We start from the raw sequence: 19,720 nt of genomic DNA, 5'->3' as shown, positions 1-19,720 counted from the left end.
CAAGTCCACACCGACCCTACAAAGAGCAGCCCACCCCTATCACTACGGGCAATTTAGCATGGCCAATTCACCTCACCTACACATCTTTGTGACTATGGGAGGAAACCCACACAGAATGTGCAAACTCCACTCAGACAGTTGCCCGAGCCGGGAATTGAACCCAGGTCCCTGGTACTGTGAGCAGCAGCGCTAACCACTGAGCCACCATGCCACCCTAACACAGAGGTAGAGAAAGGTAACACTTTGAGCGGTTTTTAAAAGGGATGAGAATTTTAGAATGAAGACGTTACTTGACAGGGAGTCAGTGTAGGACAGTGATCACAGAGTTAAGACCCACATCCAGCCTTGTAATAGTGACTTAATAACCTGTATTAGTGATTTGAAGGGATTAATATTGGCTCAAACACAAGGGTGCACTCCTTTGCTCTTCTTCAAAATAGTGCCGTGGAATCAAGACCAACCAAATGCAGACAGGCTGTCAGATAACATCTCATCTGAAAAGTGCTCGGTCCCAGTTCAGTGATTTAGCCAACACTGCAGTGATTGTTCCTTTTCCCACTCCCATAACTGCAGCCCAGCTATTCTCCTATGGGGTGGAGAGGAGGGGGGCAGGGAGGTCATAAGTAGGAGAATGAGCGATACTGGGAAGCTGGCACACAAGCTCCAATGACTGATGGAAGAGCAGCAGTGAAGACCTAGAGAGCAGGCTGCCCAAGCACATACTTATTGCTGAAACGACACCGATCACTGGATACTGCAGTGCACTGAGGGGAACCAGAAAGAATTCACACCCAATCACACTACTAAACAGAATATTAAAATATTTTAGAATTAGTTCTAATTCCAGGTTAGCTGAACAGAAACTGAACCAGGGGGATTTTAATTTAGCACTTTCTTTCCATTTTACCGAACTCCCTTTTCCATAAATGCAGTTACCTTGTGGAAATGGTTGGTCACACTTGCTGGGGCTCTTGCTGCCAATTAAATTGGCCTTTAGTAAGTTGAGTTTGTTAAATTTTTCCATTCCTGCTTCCTGCTGCGAATATGATTTCTCTGTGACTGGGAAATCTGGGGATAGACAGCAGAAAAGAAAATAGAGACTCAGTCACGGTGGGAAGTTAAGATGCTCGACTAGACAGCATTGAGCTTTGCTGTGAAGTTCCATCAGGGCTCCTGCTGTTCCAGTTAAGCTCATAGCACACCTCCCACAGCTCGCTGAACAGGCAGCGTTTTGTGCTTATCATTAACCCTGTCAATGCTGCCTCTCCACAATCTCTGCCCAGGAATGAATTGCCTGTGTCACTTCTGGAGCACTGTATACAAGAAATGATTGTCCTCTGAGGAACTGCAGATTAAAGTGTAATGGGTTAATAAATTGAATATGTACCCCTACCAGAGTTCCTCTTAATTAGCTCTCAAAGGCTTTTTGCTTTTCTCGGTCTCTCATACCCTCTTTCCCAACTGCCTCCTCCTTCGAACTTCCTCTTCCCTCTGTCCGCATCATCCCTCCAACCTCCAATTAGCTTTGCTGTAACATTCCCTCTATCCAGATATCTTGCATCAAATGACCCATCTGAAGAAGGTACCATATGGGGTGCTTGGTACCCTGACAGATTTATCACTCAACTCTTTAGGAAAGAAATATAATTAGAAAACATTTTACTGGTTTGCTAATGAAGCATGTCCCAGTCATACATTCTGACCTAAACATCTTAACACAGGGACTGGGAAAGAAATCAAGCTTTTTGGCACAGGGTAATGTGGTGGCTAGAGAAATAAAAGTGTTTTGCAGGCACTATATTTGTAATTTGATACCATCCAGGACAAATCAGCCCGCTCGATTGGCAACACATCCACTGCCTCCACCATCGGCGCTCAGTGGTAGCAGTATGTACCATCTACAAGATGCACTGCAGGAATTCATCACAGATCCTCAGGCGGCAGCACCTTCCAAACCCACGACCACTTCCATCCGGAAGGACAATAGCAGCAGATATGGGGAGCACCACCACCTGCAAGTTCCCCCTCCAAGCCCCTCGCCATCCTGACTTGGAAATATACCACTGTTTTTGTCACTGTCCCTGGGTCAAAGTCCTGGAATTCCCTCCCGAAGAGCATTGTGGGTCAACCCACAGCAGGTGAACTGCAGCAGTTCAAGAAGGAAGTTCACCAGCACCTTCTCAAGGACAACTAGGGACAGGCAGTAAATACTGGCCAGCCAGCAATGTCCATCCCATAAGTAAACAAAAACATTTCACCATAGTTGGGGAGACAGTTTAGGAAATCACCTGTTGATAATTGAACCTCATTGTGTGGTACAAACCTAGACATCCCAGAACATCCACAGTTTCATCCCTCCTCCAGCTGATCCAGTGATGGTTAGCAGGGCCAGGATTGTCCAGTTGTCTCTCAGTATTAATGGATTATACAAGATGAAGAAGGAGAAAAGAGACATTCCCAATGGCCAGCACCCTCTGTAGTTATTGAGTGTGGGCTGCATCAGGCTCTACTTAGTTTCTCATTTACTCAACTCTTGTTATTTTATGTCTGTCAACTTGATCTAAACTGATTTCTCACAGCACCCATGCAGAGGAGAGAGAAAGAGGTATATGAAATAACTCTGGGGAAGTTTCAACTAGAGGGGGCATTATTAGATAAGACCCTTTGAGTTGAGTGGCAGGCTGCAGAGATGATGGGGATTGATTTTACCACAGCAAGCAATCCTTCCCTGCTGCAGAAACAGCTCACGGTGGATAATATATTTATCCTGCATGTAAATATACCTTCCATAAATACTTCTGGAGCTGCCAGTGAGTCTAATTGCTTATGGTTGTTTGTGGAGTGGGGCCTCTTTTATTTATGCTGTTGCAATTGTTTAAAATTAGAACGTTAAAATATTCTGATTTCCTCACAGTTTTGCCACACAGCCACTGAAATAGTCTCCATTTTAGCCGTGGGACTTTGCTGTGAATTCAATAATGCACCCTTCTGGCAGTACTATCGTGATATGTTTGGACCCATTCGTCCCGAGCCATAGGACCACTGCTAAAATATAAGCAGCTCCTGTCACTGGCCATTGGTTCTCTGACCGGCAACAATAAGGAGGCCAATAATGTTCTTTCTCAGCACAGACACTGGTCGAGCTTTCCTCCAAACATTGTGGAAAATTCACAGCCACAGAACAGAAAATGTAGATGTGACTTCGAATTTGTTGTTGAATGAATTATATGTTTAGTGATTCTGGAGGGGACCTACTAAGTGGTTAGCACTGTTGCCTCAGCGCCAGGGACCCAGGTTCGATTCCTGCCTCAGGTGACTGTCTGTGTGGGGTTTGCACATGCTCCCCGTGTCTGCGTGGGTTTCCTCCAGGTGCTCCGGTTTCCTTCCACAATCCAAAGATGTGCAGGCTAGGTGAACTGTCCATGCTAAATTGCCCATAGTGTTCAGGGATGTGTAGGTTAGGCGTATTAGTCTGGGGTAAATGTAGGGGAACGGGTCTGGGTGGGTTATTCTTTGGACTTGTTGAGCTGAAGGGCAATGATTTACTAAGGTGGGGTAGTTCTGCACAATGGAAGACAGGCCCACAATCTGGGCGAAGGTAGGTATTGCAGATGCTGGAGATTAGAGTCAAGGTTAGAGTAGTGCTGGAAAAGCACAGCAGGTCAGGCAGCATCCGAGGAGCAGGAAAATCAACGTTTCGGGCAAAAGCCCTTCACCAGGAATGAGGCTGGGAGCCTTGGGAATGGAGGGATAAATAGGAGGTGACTGGGGCTGGGGAGAACGTATCTGAGAATGCAATAGGTGAATGGAGATGGAGGTAAAGATGATAGGTCAGAGGGGAGGGTGGAGCAGATAGGCGGGAAGGAAGATTGACAGGTGGGATAGGTCATAAGGACGGTGCTGAGCTGGAAGGTTGGAACTGCGGTAAGGTAGGGGGAGGGGAAATGAGGAAACTGGTGAGTCCACATTGATGCCCTGGGGTTAAAGGGTCCCGAGACGGAAGATGAGGCTTTCTTCCTCCAAACGTCAGTTAGTGAGCGAGTGGTGGTGGAGGAGGCCCAGGACCTCGGCAGAGTGGGAGGGGGAGTTGAAATGTTGGGCCACGGGGCGGTGGGGTTGATTGGTGCGGGTGTCCCAGAGATGTTCTCTGAAGTGCTCTGCGAGAATGCGTCCTGTCTCCCCAGCGTAGAGGAGACTGCATTGGGAGCAACAGATACAGTAAATGACATGTGTGGAAGTGCAGGTGAAACTTTGATGGATGTGGAAGGCTCCTTTGGGGCCTTGGATGGAGGTGAGGGAGGAGGTGTGGGCGCAGGTTTTGCAATTCCTGCGGTGGCAGGGGAAGGTGCAAGGATGGGAGGGTGGGTTGTTGGGGGAGCGTGGACCTAACCAGGTATTCACAGAGGGAACGGTCTTTGCGGAAGGCGGATAGGGGTGGGGAGGGAAATATATCCCTGGTAGTGGAGTTCATTTGAAGGTGGTGGAATTGTCAATGGATGATGCGATTTAAGTAGAGAATGGTGGGGTGGAAGGTGAGGACCAGGGGCATACTGTCCTTGTTGCAGTTGGAGGGGTGTGGTTTGAGGGTGGAGGTGCAGGACATGGATGAGATGCATTGGAGGGCATCTTCAACCATGTGGGAGGGGAAATTGTGGTCTTTAAAGAAGGAGACCATCTGGCGTGTTCTGTGCTGGAACTGGCTGTCCTTGGAACAGATGCGGCGGACGCGGAGGAAATGGGAATACAGGATAGCATTTTTGCAGGAGGTAGGGTGGGAGGAGGTGTATTCCAGGTAGCTGTGGTAGTCGGTGGGATTGTAAAAAATGTCAGTGTTGAGTCGATCATCTTTGATGGAGATGGAGAGGTCCAGGAAGAGGAGGGAGGTGTCAGAGATGGTCCAGGTAAATTTAAGGTCGGGATAGAATGTGTTGGTGAAGTTGGTGAACTGCTCAACCTCCTTGTGGGAGCACGAGGTGGCGCCAATGCAGTTACCAATGTAGGAGGAGAAAGTGAGGTCTGCAGATGCTGGAGATCAGAGCTGAAAATGTGTTGCTGGAAAAGCGCAGCAGGTCAGGCAGCATCCAGGGAACAGGAGAATCAACGTTTCGGGTATAAGCCCTTCTTCAGGCATCAGTTACCAATGTAGCAGAGGAAGAGGTGGGGAATGGTGCCAGTGTAACTACGGAAGATAGACTGTTCCATGTAGCCGACAAAGAGACAGGCATAGCTGTGGCCCATGGCTACCCCTTTCGTCTGGAAGAAGTGGGAAGATTCGAAGGAGAAATTGTTGAGGGACAATCAGGGCCTCGTTCTTGATGAAGGGCGTTTGAGTAAAACATCGATTTTCCTGCTCCTCAGATGCTGCCTGACCTACTGTGCTTTTCCAGCAACACTCTAATCCAGGCCCACAATCACTGCCATGGCCCATCTGCAGCTATTACAACAGAAGGAGCAGCAACACTTAGAAAGCAATTGTGCAGAAAACAAAGCAATGATCATGAGGGAGATGCCGAGATCTTATTGCTGTGACTTTATTTACACACAAGGAAAGGGGGGAATTGCCTAAATCATGACCAGCTGACCAGAAATTTCTCAGCTCAGCTACTTCCAAAAACACATTTTGATTTTGTTTGCTGAAAGATTAATTACAGTTGGAGGGCTGATTGTTTCTGCGAAACAAATTGTTGCAAAATGGCTGGAGTCCCGATTTACACCAAAGTACAAACCTGTCCATGATCTTTACAAGTGTTTTTAATTATTGCTCTTGAGGGCGGTTATACTGTACTCTGTACAGATAGTGTCATTTATATTAGTCTCGCAAACACGGTGTCCTTGTTTCGCTCTGTGATCTGAATCTTATTACACTGTGTATCCATTTTAGAAGAAGGTGTGTAACTGCAGTAGATTTTACAGCACTCACGTATGTACTTCTGTGGAAAATATGGGAGTAAGCACCAGAGACTTTCCCTCTTTTGAATGTTATTCGTATCACTTATTCAAAGAATACATTACTGGTGTTCCATTCCTTCCGTTAGATGGTCCTTTTTTTCCTAATTTATATCTGGGTTGAATTTGCTAATCTGAGCTGGGCTGGTCAAGGATGGGTAGAGGTGGGGGTGTGGGTAACATTTGGCTTTAACATCCCAGACACCAAGGATGGGTGGGAGGAGAAAGTACGAGTCAGCCAGGACCCTGCTCAGTGTCCAAGATCTCCCACCAGGAATGCACAACAATGGATGTTGGTTGAGGATGGAATTGGGCTGGGCTGCGATGCCTCCCACGGCCTGCCAGTCCTTCCCAGTCAAGCAAAGGGAATGACCACTTGGCCAAGAGGTGCAGGGAGCAGTCTTTGGAACAGCAGCTGAAAAATGTGTTGCTGGAAAAGTGCAGCAGGTCAGGCAGCATTCGAGGAGCAGGAAAATAGTGTTTCGCGCATAAGCCCTTCTTTGGAACAGCAGCACCAGCATGAGTCTCTTCATGAGGAGAAGTGAATATCCAAGGGGCTCACGGTGCAGACTGACACACAGTGGATTCTCGCAAGCTTGAAGCATGTGGAAATTGATGGAAACTGCCAAACAAAAGGCAGTTATTGTGAGTGCCTTTCCAGTCCTCTGAGTCCCCTCCTTTGTCAGATTGGGTCACAAGTTATCATCCTGTGGCACGTCCAAAATCATGACTCTGACAAAGTAAAACTGAGATTTCCAAACCTGAGTACGAGCTACAAGTCGCCAGGGTCGAAGCGAATTTGTTTTTACTCAAGAATGGGGGAGGGGTTCAGGTCACAAAGGTTAGCTGCTCTGTTCATTAAGTTAAAACCCATGTGTCACCACATGATGGGAATGACGGCTGTGAGGGGTGGAAGGGGAGGGGGGAGGGGGAGGGAAAGCAGTGAGGAGGAGACTCTTCCTCCTCTTCCTGCTCCCACCACCTCCTCCCCACCCCCAACTCCCTGGGTCAAGAAAGAAATACTAAGCAAGCAGATTTCAATTGAAGCTGACAGTAGACTCTGCATGCTGGCTTTTGTGTCTAACCAGGTCTAAAATGTTTCTTGAGGGCCAAGACAAACGCTGGAAGCCATTTTAATGCAGAACACAAAGGTTGATTGAAGGAATGCTGGTTTCCACTGCAGCTTCCTGCTGAGCTGAATGAAAATGCGAAGGAAGAAAGTGACCTACAGAAAATTCCTAAACGATGGCTCGCATCTTTCATGCTGGGACTTTTTTAAAATTCAATTTTCCCAGAATTTTTGAGCTGTTTTCCAGAATGTGCTCTTCTCCTAACGACTCCATTTCCGAGCAGGCAGACAGCATTCCCAAGTCAGCAGCTGTCATATTCTGTACCACCCCCAACCCCACCCCCAAGTGACTCCTTCATTTCACCCCCACCTCCAACTCCTGGGAACCTTGCTGGTGACTGAATGTCCAGGATAGATGGGGTTTAGTGGAGGGTTCCTCACCCTGCTGCCCCTACTTGACCCTTGCGGATTTTGCCCCACAGAGCACCAAATCCAAATTGAGTTCACCTGTACTTGACGTTAATATACCGATTTTCCAGAAGGGGCCACTGCAGAGTAATTTAATTAGCTCCAAGCTCCACCCAAGTCAAGGCTATGAGGCCATTTGTAGACCCTCAATTGAAGGGAAAGAAATATTTTCAATTTAGGCATCACTCACATAGAGTCATAGAGATGTACAGCATGGAAACAGACCCTTCGGTCCAACCCGTCCATGCCGACCAGATATCCCAACCCAATCTAGTCCCACCTGCCAGCACCTGGCCCATATGCCTCCAAACGCTTCCTAGTCATATACCCATCCAAATGCCTCTTAAAAGTTGCAATTGTACCAGCCTCCACCACATCCTCTGGCAGCTCATTCCAGACACTTACCACCCTCTGCATGAAAAAGTTGCCCCTTAGGTCTCTTTTATATCTTTCCCCTCTCACCCTAAACCTATGCCCTTTAGATCTGGACTCCCCGACCCCAGGAAAAATACTTTTGTCTATTTATCGTTTCTATGCCCCAAATAATTTTGTAAACCTCTATAAGGTCAACCCCTCAGCCTCCGATGCTACAGGGAAAACAGCCCCAGCCTATTCAGCCTCTCCCTGTAGCTCAGATCCTCCAACCCTGGCAACATCCTTGTCAATCTTTTCTGAACCCTTTCAAGTTTCACAACATCTTTCCGATAGGAAAGAGACCAGAATGGCACGCAATATTCCAACAGTGGTCTAACCAATGTCCTGTACAGCCACAACATGACCTCCCAACTCCTGTACTTTTCCAGCACCCCACTCTCGAACTTTGAGGGGTAGTAATGTTTGTAATATAGGAAAGGCAGCAGTCAATTTGTACACAGCAAGCTCACACATACAAAATTGTGCTAATGACCAGCAATCGTAGATTGAAGTGTAGAAGATGGGCGGCACAGTGGGCGGCACGGTGGCACAGTGGTTAGCACTGCTGCCTCACAGCGCCAGAGACCCGGGTTCAATTCCCGCCTCAGGCGACTGACTTTGTGGAGTTTGCACGTTCTCCCCGTGTCTGCGTGGGTTTCCTCTGGGTGCTCCGGTTTCCTCCCACAGTCCAAAGATGTGCAGGTCATAGGAATTGGCCATGTTAAATTGCCCGTAGTGTTAGGTAAGGGGTAAATGTAGGAGTATGGGTGGGTTACGCTGCGGTGGGTCGGTGTGGACTTGTTGGGCCGAAGGGCCTGTTTCCACACTGTAATGTAATCTAATCTAATGTAATCTAATCTAATCTAAGATAGCTCATCTGCACCATGTTTGGAATAGTCCCATAGATTCTTTTAAAGTTTAACATCCCTTGCAGAACATAGATTGATTTGAGAGGAGGCTTGTGAAGAATTTCAGCACCAAGATTGTTTAGTAAGGCTGAATGGCCTGTCTTTGTGCTGTATGTTCATTGTGGTTTTATATTTTCCAGACAGCTGTAAAGAGGACCATTTCTCTTTGTATTAACCTATTCACATTATAGGGCAGTTTACAAATTTCTTGTGAAGCACAAACCTTACACCTCCTTCATTATTTAGAATCCCAGTTTAAGCTTTAGTTTTCCACTTGACGGTCTTTCTTTGAGAAGTTAAGAAGATAGATTGATGGATGATGTAGAGCAGCAATGTTATCCCAGTGTTTTAGGGAGTATTTATCCTTTAATTAACATCACAAAAGGCAGATTATCTGGTCATTATCACATTGCCATTTGTGGGAGTTGCTAACCCCAGGTTGACTACTGTGCTTCTACATTACAACAAGTGAGTATGCTTCAAAAGTGCTTCATTGTCTGTAAAGTGCCCTGCAGTCATGAAGAAGTGCTGCAGAAATGCGGGTCTTTTTAAAAATTACTGTTCAAATGTGCCAGAAAAACAAGTATGTATTATACTGCTTCTGGCTTTTGAGTGGCTCTGATCAGGAAACAAATAGCAGCTATTGGACTTTTGCTGATACATTTCTGTTAAATGTGAACGCAGCAGCCAGGAGTAATGAGAAGCACAAACAGAAATTGTTGGAAAATCTCAGCAGGCCTGGAAGCATCTGTGGAGAGAAAGTGGAGTTAACATTTGGGGTCCAGTGACCCTTCCTCAGGACTGTGCTTTTCCAGCAATTAACACTGCCATCTTTATTAGGGGAGAAAGTGAGGTCTGCAGATGCTGGAGATCAGAGCTGAAAATATGTTGCTGGAAAAGCGCAGTAGGTCTGGCAGCATCCATGGAACAGGAGAATCGACGTTTCGGGCATAAGCCCTTCTTCCTGAAGAAGGGCTTATGCCCGAAATGTCGATTCTCCTATTCCCTGGATACTGCCTGACCTGCTGCGCTTTTCCAGCAACACATTTTCAGCATCTTTATTAGGGGCCATGTTCCACAAGACACATGCGTGGCTGCCATGTTTATAGGGGGCACAGGGCAGCAGGGAGCATGTGCAGCCTTCCTTTGATGTTGGGCAAGGTGAGATGGAAGGACTTGCAGCAAACTCAAACCAAAAATAATGTTGGATGGGTTTCGGAGTGACAGTGGCATCTTTAGAGGCAACGTGGTCACGGAGTCGGTCGACATGTGAAGCCTGGAATGGGTCTCTCGCTACCCTGTGGAGTGGGCCCTTGGTGACGGTATGGCGTGGGCTGGGAAGCCCAGAGTGGGACTCTGGCAATGGAATGCTGTCGCAGCAGAGAAGGAAAAATTGGACTCTCTTTAGTTATCTTTCTTTTATTTTATTCGAAGTTAATGTGAATGGCACCTATGTATGGGCAACAGTACACACTTTTCATCGTATCTTATATTGAATGTATATGCCAATAAAGGATATTCTGTTCTATTTTGCTCCTGATTTCCAGCAAGTGCAGTTCTTTGATTTTTTTAAAGTCAGGAGTAATGGGCACGTTTCAGAAAGTCTTTGTACACTTTTGAGGTGGCATTTCTAAGCATGGAATTATGGGAATTGAAAAGTACTCGGTGTTTTAACATTTACTGTCAGTTGCAAGAAAGGAAACTCTGTTATCTTCCTTTGGCTCAGGATTCTGTTCCGGCCCAACTCATCTTTAAGTCATGTAACAGCTTCCGCACACAGAAAATGAGGCTCCGAGTGGGAGGAGGTGGTTTTCCCAAATATTTCTGGAGATTGCGGTTTTACCGTTAAACACATTCCGCTGGAAATACCCAGCAGGCCAGGCAGCATCTGTGGGGAGTGAACCAAACCTGATGGTCTGAATTTAACATTATTTAGGCTGAGTGATCAAATGAGGTCTAACAAGATTTCTGCTGGATCGAATCTAACTCACCTCATTAACTAGGGAACAGGAGAATCGACGTTTCGGGCATAAGCCCTTCTTCAGGAATGCAGACCTCACTTTCTCCTCACCTCATTAACTGGCTACCCACAGGGTCCTCTTATGGTGCAATCATAGTGTCTCTACCCCAGGACCGAGACACCCAGGTTCAAGTCCAGAGGTGTGTAATAACATTTTTAAACAGGTTGATTAGGGAAAATTAGGTCAAATTAGAAAACAAAATGACCTACCCATCAATGTGGTGTCCTTCTTATGTAACTGTTTCCCCATCTTACCATGTGCCATTCCTGGATCAGCTCATTACTTAGTCAGGGAGAGAGGGCAGTGCCAGGAGTAACCCCACACAGGTTCCCCCAGGAGTCTCCTGTCAGGCTGCCTGGCTGGGCCCTCCCTGCCTACCACTCTGAGCTGAAGTTCAAGAAGATTCTCAGTGTGTCTGGGCTGTCCAGGCACAGGCGCACCTGACATCAGTCAAGTAATGCCAATGCCAACAAGCTCCACTGTCAGGCATGCTGCTGCCTCCACCCCAGCTGTGGAACTTGTGATTACTCGAACACAGAGAGTAAGGGGAAGAAAGCAAAATTCTTTTGAGTGCATTTTTGTGCCTCAGATGACAACATATGATACATATAAAGTATTACATTTGGACAGATCTGTTTGTTTGAGGGTGATGTCGTTGTGTTGCCTTACTTTATGTCCAAACAGGCTGTACCATGGATCACTGTCTGCAGAAGTTAGAGGCATGGGCTGTACATATACACTATTGCCCTGTGTGTTACAACATCCCAGTTCTTGCCTTGGCCTTTGTGTCCAAAAGTGTTGGTGTAAATGAGGTGATGTCTGGGCCAGGGAGATGCACAGCCAAAAGGGAACTCCTGCATTGGGATGGCCAGGGATGAGCAATCTCACAGGGCTGGGTCCGGTACAGTGGGGTCTGTGTGTAATGTTGCTTCCCTTTAAAGGGCGTCTCCTTGGCAGGTCCTGGAGTCCCCTCCCCCATGGGTCATGTCAGTTACCTCACACAATCTTGGTCTGCTGACAGCCATTTTCTTTCCCGTTGTTCACTTCCACTTTCCGCCATGTTGGAAGGTGACAGTGAACACCCTTTGGCCAGTGGATTCCAGCCTCCACCTTTACATGTCAGACAACATCCATGCCCCCTTTCTGGTGGCCCTTCCCATGATTCCAATCAGTTCTTACATCCCCAGGTCAACAGCAAGCCTGCACACCGCCAGTCCCTCTCCCACACACACAGCCACTGGCATGTCAGATGATCTTGTCAAGTGTGGTCATACACTATCCCATCCTCAAGCCAGGATGCTCCTGAACCCCTCCCTGTATGACCCCTTTCCCATCCAGGCCTCACCGTATTGCCCTATTTACAAATACAGTCTCCCCTTGCCCTTCCCTCACAATAATCATCTCCTTTTTCCACAGCCTCCTCACCCTGCCCCCATCTGCACAGCTAGGTTCTCACGCGTCCTTCTTATGGCAGCAGCCCTGTAATATGTCTCCATCCCCTTTACCCTTTAGTGTTCTGGATGGACCCAACCCAACAGCTGTGACAATCACTTTGAGTGACCTAACCAGCAGTTCCAGGTGAGAAGCGTACTGAGCCCTGCCTTATGGCTGTTTACCTCATGCACTGTGTTAGCCCTATAGCAACCTCCAACTCCCTCCCCCCTGCCCCTCCCCCAGTAGCCATACTAGCCACTGTGAAGCCACAGGACTGACCAGGACCCATTCCCTGGACTTCAGAGGGATGGGCCTCCTTACTGAGAACTCCCTGACTGGACAGCTGGTGTCTGGCCCAGTATTGGAGGCACCCTGACTGGCAGGGGTCTCAATGGACTTTGGTGATGAACACTCTCTCAGCCTGTGAGCCCTGGCTGCCTGCTTGTTGCTTAGTCAGTGTGTTTACCGAGAAAGCTGCTGGTACACCGTGCAGGGTGGGATTGAGGTAACACATTGACACACAGCAAGATGGCCGCCACCCTTCGACTGAGCACTGCTGAACAGCCAGGCAAGCTGCCTTGCCAACTGGCAAGGCAAGGATGATATGAGCATGCAAGTAGGCGTTAAATGAATGCACACTGAGAGGGCAGGCACCCAGTCCTGATATGCAGTCTGGACCAGTGTGTGAGCTGGATGCCTGTCCCTGTGCACGAAGTGTCTGTGCTGCAGCTTTTCAATCCTAGTTGCTGATGTGGCCCTAAATCCTGGCACGGTGGCTCAGTGGTCAGCACTACTGCCTCACAGTTCCAGGGACCTGGGTTTGATTCCAGCCTTGGGTGACTGTCCGTGTAGAGTTTGCACAGGGATGTGTAAGTTAGGTGGATTAGCTGTGGGAAATGCAGGGTTACAGGCCTAGGGTGGGATGCTCTTTGGAGTGGATATGTTGGGCCGAATGGCCTGTTCCCACACTGCAGGATTCTATGGAATATAGATCTTTGTGTCATAAGTATCTTGCAAGTTTGTCAAGAAGAGGGACATGAGGATCTTGAGGTGTTGGTAGATCTTGATGCCAGTGTCCATGAATAAGCTGTGTGTGTGTTTGTCTGTGTGCGCCTTGTGATGCGGTTTGGTACTGAGCAGCACTGAGCCTGTTGACAGCCAGCAGGAAGCTGAAATGACCAGGTACCTGTTCTCACCTCCAGGCTGGGATCCCTCATTGCTTAGTTTGTTGGTGCGTTGGGTAAGATTGGAAATGAGATATGTCGTCAATAAGGTGTTTAACAAGCTGTAATCCCTCTTGCTTGGCAACATATCAGAGCCTAGCCAGAACTCTCCTCCCTACCTGGTAGATATGTAAAAGATCCAGCACATGGTTGCCAACAACGCGATAGCCCTCGCTGGAACCCTCACACGATTCTGCTACATTGTCCGTGTCCGTAAGATTCCATCCACTGTTTCAGATCCGCGATATTTTGGTTAGGAATATTGACCCTGATTTTCTGCGACACCACCACAGCATGTTGTGTTCCTGAGAAACGGCCATTAGGGGCAGCTAGTCATGGCTGTTCCCCCACACTCTACTCTGGGGAATAAGTCCCGTTAAGTACAGAGGAACCTCAATTATCTGGCATTCGATTATCCAAACAAGATCGCAACTACCCGAAAATGTGGAAAATTGCCCAGGTATGTCCTGAACATAAAAAAGCAGGAAAAATCCAACCCAATTATATACTGCCCCATCATTCTCCCCTCAATCATAAATAAAGTGCCTGAAGGTGTCATCTCAATGATGCCCAGTTTCCACCAGGATCATTCAGCTCCTGACCTCATTACAGCCTCCATTCAAACGTGGACAGTAGAGAGGTGAGAGTGACAGCCCTTGACATCAAGGCTGCATTTGAATGAGCAAGGCATCAAGGAACTCCAGAAAAGCTGGAGTCAGTGGGAATTGGGAAAGGATCTGACTAAACAGCTGGTTAAAGTCATGCTTGGTCCAAAGGAAGATGGTCGTGATTGTTGGCGGTCAGTGATTTCAGCTCCAGGTCATCTCTGCAGGAATTCCTCAGGGAAGTATCCTAGGACCAACTATATTCAGCTGCTTCATCAATGACCTTTCCTCCATCGTAAGGTCAAAAGTAGGGACGCTTAATGATGATTGCGCAATGTTCAGAACCATTCCTGACACTTCAGACATTGAAGCAGTTCATGTTCAAACACAACAACATCTGGATAATATCCAGGCTTGGGCTGAAAAGAGGCAATTAACATTTTTACAATACAAGTGCCAGGCAATGACCATCTCCAACAAGAGAGAATCGATCTATTATCCCTTGACATTGAATGGCACCACCATCACTGAATATCCGACTGTCCACATTCTAGACTTTACCATTGACCAGAAACTGAACTGGACTCACCACATAAACACAGTGTTTACAAAAGGAAGTTAGAGGCTAGGAATATTGCGTGAGTAACACACCTCCTCATTCCCCAAAACCTGGCCACCATCCACTATCTGCAAGGCACAAGACAGGAATGAGATGGAATACTCCCCCTCCCCCACCTTGCATGGATGGGTACAGCCCCAGTAATACTCAAGACACTCAACACTATCCAGGACAAAGTAGTTTGCTTGATTGGCATTGCATCCACAACTATCCACTCCCTCCATTACTGATGCTCAGTAGCAGCAGTATGTACTATCTACAGGATGCACTGCAGAAATTCACCAAAGATCCTTAGATAGCAGCTTCCAAAACCACGACCATTCCCATCTGGAAGGACAAGAGCAGCAGCGGGAACATTATGACCTGCAAGTTCCCCTCCAAGCGACTCACCATCCTGACTTAGAAATATATCACTATTCATTCACTGTCACTGGGTCAAAATCCTGGAATCCCTCCCTAATGGCATTGTGTGTCTACCGAAAGCAAATGGACAGCAACCGTTCAAGAATGCAGCTCACCACTACTTTCTGAGAGGTAGCTAGGAATGGGTAACAACTATTGGCCCAGCTGGTGACATCCACGTCCCATGAATGAATACAGTAAAAGAACTTGTTTTCATGTTCCAATGGGTTCACAACTAACCAGGTTTGTTTCAGGTGTAGCTGGTGTATGAAGTGCAACAGCAAAGTCCCACAAGTTGTGGGAATATAATAACCAGGCTGTGAGCTAAATGTTTTTCAGGAATCCAGAGAAATCCCCTGCTCTTCATTGAACACTCTCCTAGTCACTTTATTTCCATCTGAGATAGATGGTAGAATCATAGAATCCCTGCAATATGGGAAGAGGCCATTCAACCCTACAAGTCCACACCGACCCGCTGAAGATTAACCCACCCAGATCTAATCCCCTACATTTACCCCCAACTAATGCACCTAACCTACACATCCCTGAACACTATGTGTCAATTTTAGCATGGCCAATTCACCTAACCTTTGGACTGTGAGAAGCAACTGGAGCACCCAGAGGAAACACACATAGACAGAGGGAGAATGTGCAAATTCCACACAGACAGTCTGCCCAAGGCTGGAATCGAACCCAGGAACCTGGCTTTGTGAGGCAGCAGTGCTAACCACTGAGCCACCATGCCTCAGTTTAATGTTGCACAGTCCCTTCGACAGTGCAAGGCTCCTTCAGTGCGGCACTGAACTGTCGTATCCGTTTCTGAAGCTCCTTGAACCAGTTATCATCTGAGAGCAGAGAAAAGAGTGCAGCCTTTGAGCCAAGACTGACAGCTGAGCAAGTGCTGGACTTTATATCTGGAGAAGAATAATCCTGGACCGAATCAGTGGAATGCTTTTTTTTCCCTTTTCCTGCACCATTTTAGTGATCAGTGAGAGCCTTGCAGAGTTTGCCAATTTAGTGCATAACTGTGGGAAGTTTTGTGCAGTGAAATAACATTTACTCAGAGTTGGGTTGAGCCTGCTCCAGATTTATTTCCTGTAGGACACTGCAGGCAGGAGAGAGACGTCCATTTGTTTTAGCCTGTGCTGCATTCCAACTCCAGTCCCAAATGACCTTTTTGTTTTAAATTCAGCTCATCACCAGTCCCCTTAAATTGTCGAAGAGTATCTTTGTTTCAAGCTTATATTAACACATATTTTCATCACCATCTTTATTCGTTTATGCTGCTTGCTGTTTGTATTCAAGAATTTCTGGCGTGCCAGGAACACAAAAGTCCTGACAATGCAGCAATGTTTGAACGGATGGTAATCTGTTCTGGTTTTGCCAGGGTCTGAAAAAGTTATTAGAATCACATAAAAGGTCCTTGTTGTTCTGCGAGAAAGGTTAGTAAATCAAAAATGTCATTCAGATCGAGATGGGACCAGTTTGATAAGAATAAATATGGTCTTATCTGACTGACCTGCCTTGTTTGACCCTATTATCAACATTTTGGGGGTAAGCATGGACCAGAAACTGAACTGAATTCACCACATAAACACGCTGTCAACAAGAGCAGCTCAGGAGTTAGGAATACTGCAGTGAGTAACTCACCTCCTGACTCCCCAAAACCTGTCCACAATCTACAAGGCACAAGTCAGGAGTGTGATGGAATACTCCCACACGCCTAGATGGGTACACCTCCAGCAACACTTAAGATGTGTGACGCTATCCAGGACAAAGCAGCCCCCGCTTGATTAGCACCACATTCACGAGCACGTTCTCTCCACCACTGACACTCAATAGGCATTCCCCCAACGCGGATTCATAGGCTAGGCCGAGGCTGCAGGTCTGCAGCTGAAGGAAGGGAAAGGAAGTCTCTGACTGGCATGGTGTCTTCCGGTGTGGCAGTCTCTCGGTGTGCCTGTCTCCAACTGTACCAGTCTGCCGGTAGTGTCCCAGGTTTAGCAGTGTCCCGGGTGTGGCAGTCTCCCGGTGTGGCAGTCTCCCGGTGTGGCAGTCTCCCGGTGTGGCAGTCTCCCGGTGTGGCAGTCTCTCGGTGTGGCAGTCTCCCGGTGTGGCGGGTTCCTGTTGTGGCGGTCCTGTCCCGGTGTGGAGGTCTCATTCCCATTTGGAGGTAGTCTTCGTCTTCGCCGTTCAAGTGTTCCAGCAGCCCGGCTTGGTGGTCTTATCCAGGAATGGCGGTCTTCTTTGGCAGAGTTTCTGGCCCAGTATTCCAGCAGCCTGGCTTGGCCGTCTCTTCCCAGCTGCTTCTTAGGAGTATCCCATCGTTCCTTAATCAGCTTTCCATGAACCCAGGAGCCATTAAGTGAAGTGTGATGAACTTTGTCTTAATTTTACTTTTTTTTAAATCATCATGTATAACTTCTCTCATTGGTGCAGGCACTGTGGTGGGGTGACATAGCCAGGGTTGGGAAATAGAGAAGGCTAGGTTGCTGGGGAGCTAACAGGCAAGGGTACAAAACAATATTAGCTTAGAGCAGGCTCTTCAAACCAAATGAGTTTACATCATAGAAGCACAGAATGGTCACAGCACAGAAGGAGACCTTTTAGCTGCTGCATCTGTGCTCATGTCATCATGTTATTTTTAAAAAAATGACTATAACATTATGACAGAGAAACCTTTCCAAGCCACGACCACCTCCCATCTAGAAGGACAAGAACAGCAGATGCATGGGAACACCACCAGCTGCAAGTTCCCCTCCAAACCACTCACCATCCTGACTTAGATATGTATGAGGTAGAAAGTGAGCACTGCAGATGCTGGAATAATGAAGAGCTTATGCTTGAAGCGTTGATTCTGTTGCTCCTTGGATGCTGCCTGACTGGCTGTGCTTTTCCAGCAGCACACTCTTCAACTTGGAAATATATCACAGCTCCTTCATTGTCGCTGATTCAAAATCCTGGAATTCCCTCCTCAAGTGCATTGTAGGTCTACCTATAGCATGTGGTCTGCAGCAGTCCAAGAGACAGCTCGCCACTACCTTCTGAAGGGCAACTATGGACAGGCAGTAAATGTTGGCTAGCCAGCAATGCGCACGAGTGCATAAAATAAATCTAAAACTTGTGCCAAATGCATCATATTCATAAAGGCTTTTCTTTATTTCCACTAGACTGACTTGTTTAACTGCTTTTAGCATTACAAATATTGTGGCAACAAAGTAAACAAAGTATATTCTGACTCCACAAATTGGAGAAATTCAATTTCCTCAGACAAAATGGTGTAATGTAATGAAAAGAGTGGCTTGGCCAGTGAAGTTTAGTGGTCTGACAGGCTAAGCTGAAAATAACAATCAACTTTATGAACAATCACAGGGAAGATGTGGAGGGGAGGGCAGATGAGTTTTTCCGTTTGATCTTTCTTCAAACACAATTGGACTACAGGAGGTCCAAACACGAAGAAATATAAACAGAGTTATTAATGTTAGCAAATTTTGTTTTCATAAATCTGTGAGGCATCCCTCACAAACTGAAAGGTATGATCGTTTTATGCTTGAATTAGCTCTGACTTCATCCATGGTTGCTATTTGCCTACTGCTGATAAGGTTGCTGGGAGTCAGTAATTTATTTCAGTTCTCCGGCAGATGAAACATATCTATCTGGAAGTAGTGGTAAGAATAGTATCTGCATATAAGTTCGGAATCAAAAACAGAGATTGCTGGAAAAACTCAGCAGGTCTGACTGCATTTGTGGAGAGAAATCAGCGTTAACATTTCATGTCCAGTGACCTTTATTCAGGACTGAACTGTTCAAAAATAAGAGTGATGTGACAATGGACAATTTGCCTCAACCCAAGATGGCTGCTAAGGGTTGGGTGAACATCTGTGATTTCTGCATAGACAAAGGGTTAATTCATGTCCGAACATTTTCTGGAACATTCTTAGCAGCTCTAAATGATCGTGGCTGGGATGCCAATCTGGAAATGGACATGAGAAGACCAAAAGATCTGTGGTAACCACACTGTCTATTATTGGTGGATTTGAAAATTCAAAAGTTCCTCCACTTATTGTCACCAAACATAAACCATAGCAATGGGAGCTGTAAAGGAACTAGTCAAATCATAGTGAGGTGAAAATGTGTTGCTGGAAAAGCGCAGCAGGTCAGGCAGCATCCAAGGAGGTACAGGAAGTCACCATTCATTGTGCATTGTATAGCGATGGCTTCTTACTTCAAATCATTGTGGGTGGGCAATAGAAGCATTGGTCGTGTGACCAAAGCTGACAAAAGACAATGAATCCTATTGCCCTGAGTCAGGAAGGAAGTATTTGTCTCAAATCCAACTGGGACCATTCCTATGGCCAGACTAACAGAACCTGCCTAACAACCAGTCATAGAGTCATAGAGATGTACAGCACGGAAACAGACCCTTTGGTCCAACCTGTCCATGCCGACCAGATATCCCAACTCAATCCAGTCCCACCTGCCAGCACCCAGCCCATATCCCTCCAAACCCTTCCTATTCATATACCCATCCAAATGCCTCTTAAATGTTGCAATTGTACCAGCCTCCACCACATCCTCTGGCAGCTCATTCCATACACGTACCACCCTCTG

General features: G+C 46.9%; 1 protein-coding gene across 4 annotated transcripts in view; it reads left to right on the top strand.

Moving 5' to 3' along the window:
• Positions 1–19,720, top strand: part of ror1 (receptor tyrosine kinase-like orphan receptor 1) — a 301,138-nt gene that overhangs the window by 62,696 nt on the left and 218,722 nt on the right. The gene's annotated exons all lie outside the window — the stretch shown is intronic.

Source organism: Chiloscyllium plagiosum, chromosome 11 (genome assembly GCF_004010195.1).
Source record: "Chiloscyllium plagiosum isolate BGI_BamShark_2017 chromosome 11, ASM401019v2, whole genome shotgun sequence".
In the NCBI taxonomy this organism is placed as follows: Eukaryota; Metazoa; Chordata; class Chondrichthyes; order Orectolobiformes; family Hemiscylliidae; genus Chiloscyllium; species Chiloscyllium plagiosum.
This window is presented reverse-complemented; position numbering and strand designations above follow the sequence as displayed.